Source organism: Miscanthus floridulus, unplaced genomic scaffold, assembly GCF_019320115.1.
Source record: "Miscanthus floridulus cultivar M001 unplaced genomic scaffold, ASM1932011v1 os_2339_1_2, whole genome shotgun sequence".
Taxonomy (NCBI): Eukaryota; Viridiplantae; Streptophyta; class Magnoliopsida; order Poales; family Poaceae; genus Miscanthus; species Miscanthus floridulus.
In genome coordinates this window covers 26,511-32,914 of record NW_027098244.1, presented here as the reverse complement: position 1 = coordinate 32,914, position 6,404 = coordinate 26,511, and the positions used below count along the sequence as shown (strand labels likewise).

Sequence of the window (6,404 nt, the reverse complement as noted above, 5' to 3'; positions counted from 1 at the left end):
TGTTTTTATAGATATGTTGTACCATATATGTGTGTCCATACTTAGTCTCAATGTTTTTTACATATATATTAGGTTCATGTCCTTGGGTATATATGATCTTTGCTCAATTGTACAATTATATTTATTCAGGTAACGCATTACAGTGTTGCATCAGTATTTTCTTTCCTGAAATATGCTTTGTAGTATTAACCATTTTGTTGATTTAATTCGGTTGGTTTGTTGGCCAAGGTGCTTTCACAGGTTGACAAACATGTGCATCACTCCATAAACATGCCCAAGTCAATTGGACTCTCCTAAGCTCAGACTCATGATAATATGCTCTTTTGGAAATAGTAGTGTCATCGCGGGAGGGGGGGGGGGGGGGGGGGGGGGGGGGGGGGGGGGGGGGGGGGGGGGGGGGGGGGGGGGGGGGGGGGGGGGGGGGGGGGCAGCCCCTGCACGTCCGTCCCCCTTCTCTCCCTCCGTCCATGATTTCAATTCGTACCTTCATTCATTGCAACTAGGTACTACATGCGCTTATTTCTAAGACAACACTACTTCAACCGAGCCACTACCAATTTGCTAAAGTTTTTGAGACCATCATATTTCTTTCTAGCCCAACAACATGTCTAACTAGTCGTAGCTAGGAGCCTAGCTACAAAGTTGCCCATTCAATTAGTTGTCTCGCGAGAAAGCGAGTAAATTGGTGTGCGGTTGCCCATTAAATTTTGATTTTGATGTTAATCTAGTAGGGGCAACAAAAGCACAGCGGAGTGACCGAAGTGAGATTTGGGATTTCGATTGACGATGATGACGATGATGATAGGAAAAAAAGAAAGAAATAGAAGAAAAAAAAACCCCTCTAGTTCGTATTCTTAGTTGGGCCGAATTCTTGTGGGCCGAGCCGAACCCTACTCCACTGGTACTCTGTCCAGCCCATGGCGAGCGAAGAAGGGATTCCAAACCTGAGAAGGTTCGCGAGAGCAGGTTGCTTGCGGGCTGCGCTTGCGCTGCGCGCCCCTCCTCGCCAGCGCCGCCTTTGCCCTTCCATCGCGAGTCGCGACTTGGGTTGGGACTCTCTTTCCCTCTTCGCTTCTTCCTCCCCCAACCTCCTCCTCTCCATCGATTCCATTCCATTCGATTCGAATTCGCGATCGCCCACCACCCGCACCAACGCAGCCTCCTACCCTACCCTAGGCAGCGCCAAACCCTAACCCTAATCCTAATCCTGTGCGCCACCAATGGCGGAGTCGGAAAAGGAGGCCGCCGCGGCCACCGCCGCCGCCGCCGAGCCCGGGTCCGGCCCGCCGCACGAGGACGAGGATGCGCTGCTCGCCCGCGCCCACACCGTCGTCTCCAGAATCCTCGACCGCGAGCTGGACCCCAACCCCCGCCTCCTCCACACCCTCGCCACCATGTGCGAGCTCCACGAAGCCAGGTCAGTGTTGCTGTGCCTCACTCAGTCACTGTCCGCTCCTCTCCCTCCCCCTCCCTTCATTCCTATCCCTACCAGTTTATTTATTAATTTAAATTCTGTTCTATTCCTGTGAGCCGATTCTCCCTGTTAGTTAGATTGCTGCTTCCCGCTTCACTTGGTTTCTAGCCTATACTAGGGCCTTCTAGCTATCCCATCCCTGCCTCCTGGCCGGGTTGCACCACCGCTAGTGTGCGAATGGCAGCAACTCGCTCTGCTTTGCATACGCATATTACCTGCCCAGTTCCAGGCGGGAAGCTACGTCCCTATCCTTATTTGAAGTACTCTTGTCTGGCCAACTTAACCGCATTGACTGGATTAAAAGGGAACTTCATATACTAAACTGAAACGCTGACAGACGGATATCGGCTACTCTTGCCATCTTGCTCGTGAGGCTTCATGCAAATAACTAGTTCGATTTTTACCATGTGGATGCAGACTTGCAGGCTTACGAGGCAAAACTGCCATTCCCACTTTAATTCAGTTATTATGTGCAGCTAACCCAATGTTTAATGGCACAAACACAAGGAGTTGCAGACTTGCTTGTTCGATTGCCTCCTAACCATTTGTTTGCCTCTGCAGATATATTGAGTTATGTGCAGCTGACCCAACGTTCAATAACACAAACACAAGGAGCACATCTACAATTGGGAAGCTGGCCAATTTGCTCCGGGTGTGTAGCCTACTCTGGAGTTCTGTACGCATCAGCGTAATTTCATTTTGCCCATTAATTCTATAACTAAGCACTGTTACTTTAACCCTATCAACAGGACAATGACGAGTTTTATGAGTTGGTGTTTTGTAAGTTCTTGTCGGACACCTCCTACTCTGTTGCCGTACGTGCTGCCGCTGCTAGGCTGCTCCTGAGCTGTCACTCTGCCTGGACGGTTAGCTTCTCTATGCATTTGTGTCGTGTACTCTTTCTGTTGTCTGCTCTCAATCTATTCCACCCGTTCCAAACTGTGCTAAGCTTTTCATTCTGCCTTCCTTTTCTTCAGCCTCCGTATCCACCCGTCTTTGAAGACTCTATCATAGATAATATTAAAAAGTGGGTAACAGAGGATCCTGAAGCGTCTAATGAATGTGAATGGAAGTATCTAGGAAAAAATAAACCCACAGATGCTGAGATGCTGAGAACATATGCGATCGGGTTGCTCGCTATGGCGTTGTGCAGGTACTGTTAGTGTCTCATTGATTTATCATCTGGTACTGAGTACTATCCTTCTACTACCGAATTCATTATGATATTCATCTAATTTTTTTGCATGTTTCAATTTTTCACCTCAGCGGTGGGCAATTGGTAGAGGATGTCTTGACTTTGGGCGTATCAGCAAAGCTCATGCGCTTTTTGCGCATAAGAGTCCTTGGGGATGCCTCATCTTCTCAGAGAGATGCTAATCATCCACAAGACACCAAGTATCCTCGAGGCAGAGACGATAGTAGGGGTAAATCACGTCTGGCCCAAGATGGTTCTCGATTGGATGGAACAAGGGTTGGGTATGGAATATTATTAACCAACCCGGCAGCATTATTAACCAACCCGGCAGCAGAGAAGGACAATGAGCCTGCTGTTGGAATGAGGCAAGCATATGGAGAAAGGTCATTGGATGACACTGTTGCTTCATTGGATAATTCTGATGCCCCCGAGGCTGATTGCACCAATGATCGATGTTATGGCACAAGTGGTTGTGAATCAAAGTCAAAATATGGGGAAAAGAATTCTGTGCCGAGGCTTCTTAAAGATGAAGAGATCAGCGAAAATGGTGAACTGTTGAAAAGAAAGCTGGGTCGAGCCCCCTCCCGACTTAGAGTGAAGGGAAAAGCAGGAGACAGCTTGCCTGAGTGTGAAATGACACCTTTATCACCAACCTCTGGATTGAGAATAGGAGGTCGGTCTACTAGAGATAGGAATGTGGTGAGGGTTGATGACCCAAAGAAGGCAACTGATGTGAACAATAGATCTGCAAGCCTCGAGTCGTTTAGCGCTATTTCCAAAGAAGAATACGAAGATCGGTTCAGGGATTGCATTATTGGCTTGAAGGATATATCTGACATTGTTTTGAAGGCAGTGAGAGCTGCTGAGGCTGAGGCCAGATCTGCAAATGCTCCTGATGAAGCTGTGAAAGCAGCAGGTGATGCTGCTGCCGAGCTTGTGAAATCTGCTGCTTTGGAGGTATGGAAAAAAAACATCTTTGAACTTGCAGATAGCTTGTTAGCATCTGTTTTCATACTCCCTCCGTTCCAAGTTATAAGTTGATAATTTGGAATTATAATTTGGAACGTAGGGAGTAAATCATTAGTGACTATGTCTTATTATTGGAGCGCTACACTTCTGCAGGTTTGGAAAAGCGAAAATAATAGTGATGCAGTTGTAGAAGCGGCGGAGAAAGCTGCATCTGCTGTTGTTGAGGCTGCGGTGTCAACTAGTGTCTCACGGTAATGGGGAGAAATGCTTACACACATGCACATTATGTTTCTCATTGTTTTCTGTCACTGATCTGTTATTTATCTGAGAGTTCACTTTGGTGTTACAGAAGTGCAAATCAAGTTGGTGAACAGCGTGCAGTGGAAGAAGCTGTCCAAACCAGTGAAGACCAGGATTTGGAAAATTTTGTTATCAGTGACAAAGCACAGCTCTTACAACTTAGAGAAAAATATAGCATCCAGTGTCTACAGATTTTGGGAGAGTATGTTGAAGCTTTGGGTCCTGTTCTCCATGAAAAAGGTGTTGATGTTTGCCTCACGTTATTACAAAGGAGCATGAAAGACCAGGAGGGACGTGACCACTTTGCTCAACTCCCTGATGTCCTTAAATTAATTTGTGCACTGGCTGCCCATCGAAAATTTGCTGCACTCTTTGTTGATCGTGGTGGTATTCAGAAGATCCTCTCTATTCCTAGAATTACTCCGACATATATGGGTCTTTCTGCCTGCTTATTCACTTTCGGGTCTCTTCAGGTAGACACAACAATACTTGTTCATGCAATATTAATGCTGATCTGCTACTTCTCTACCATGCTAATCTTCTGATATGCTTGCAGTCTACCATGGAACGTGTTTGTGCGCTTTCCTCTGACACACTTGACAGTGTTGTTGAATTAGCACTTCAACTTCTTGAGTGCCCACAAGATTTAGCTAGAAAAAATGTGGCCATCTTTTTCGCTGCTGCTTTTGTGTTCAAAGCTGTTCTGGATCTATTTGATGCACGGGATGGGATGCAAAAGCTTCTCGATATCCTATGTGGATGCGCATCTGGAAGGTCTGGCCATAATTCTGGAGGAGCAGGATCCTCCAATGTAAATCAAGGGAATGATCGGCCGCCTGCTGAAGTTTTAACTGCATCAGAGAAGCAAGTTGCATACCATACTTGTGTTGCTCTACGGCAATACTTTAGAGCTCATCTCCTTCAGCTTGTTGATTCCATTCGGCCAAGCAAAAGCATCCGTAGTATTGCCCGAAACACTTCTAGTGCAAGAGCTGGTTACAAACCTTTTGACATTAGCAATGAAGCTATGGATGCTGTCTTTCGTCAGATCCAGCGGGACAGAAAGTTAGGCCTTGCTCTTGTGAGAGCTCGTTGGCCTGTGTTGGATAAATTTGTTGCCTCAAATGGTCACATGACTATGCTCGAGCTGTGTAAGGTAAAACACACTGCACACATGCATTGTTTGGTTATGTGGGGCTTGTTAATAACCTGATTTGATTCACAGTTTCAGGCACATGGTGATCGGTATTTGCGTGACTTAACTCAATATGCAATTGGAGTTCTTCACATCATAACACTTATGCCACAGCCACATGTCCGCAAATCAATAGTGCAGGGAACATTAAGCAACAATCGTGCTGGTATGGCTGTCTTATTAGACACGGTGAAAAGTCTCGACTATATTGATCATGAGGTACAGCTTCACTTTGAAAATATGAGTATGAATTAAATAACCTTTGCAATTCCCTGATAATTTCTGAAGTGTTATTTAAATATCAGTTCTTATTATCACTCAGTGAACTTGACAAATCTGCTTATCTTTTTAGCTATATAAAAACCTACGTCATTCTGTGCCCATTTCACAAACCCACCACTGCTTGGGGTACATTCTCACAAAAGTACAACTTTATGATCATTCTCCTTTCATGGTCAGCTGGGCCCACATGTACGTGGCATGAGGCCGGCTGAGCCCAAGTCAAATTTGATGAACTATGACTGATGTGGGCCCGATTGGTCATGAATGGTCACAAATTTGTAGTTTTGTGAGAAGACTACTCAAGTATTGGCAGGTTTGCACAAAATTTGGTAGGCCTGTGATTATTAACCCAAGATATTGGTAAGGTTGTGAAAATCTACTTTCACTGTTTTTGTGAATCAGGTGATCTGTCCAGCACTGAATGTCGTCAATCTTGTATGCCCACCTCCTTCTATCAGCAACAAACCATTGTCGACTGCCAATCAGCAACCTGCAGCTACGCAAGCGCTTGCTTCAGAAAGCAGAGATAAGAACTTTGAAAAAAGTATTTTAGATAGGAATCTACTTGCAAATCAGGGTGAATCTCGTGAAAGATCTGGTGATGGCAACCCTGCTGAAAGGAACAATACCTTGCATCAAGGAACTAGCACACCTGTTGTGCCATCTGGAGTAGTCGGTGATCGAAGAATAACGTTAGGAGTTGGAGGTGGTGGTCCTGGTCTTGCTGCTCAATTGGAACAAGGATACCGTCAAGCTCGAGAAGTTGTAAGAGCCAATAATGGCATAAAAATTCTTTTACAGCTTCTTGGTTCTCGGATGGTTACACATCCTGTGGCTATAGATTCTATTCGAGCCCTTGCCTGCCGTGTCCTGCTTGGCTGGCTAGAGACGATACAATTGCACATATACTGACAAAGCTCCAGGTATTGCATACTACAGAACATTAGTTATCTCACGTCCAGTGTTATAAACCACAGTGGCAACTCATA

General features: G+C 45.7%; 1 pseudogene; it reads left to right on the top strand.

The window, feature by feature from the left end:
* The first annotated feature begins 991 nt into the window (after positions 1 to 991).
* Positions 992 to 6,362, top strand: LOC136534830 (DDB1- and CUL4-associated factor homolog 1-like; annotated as a pseudogene).
* Positions 6,363 to 6,404: the final 42 nt, after the last annotated feature.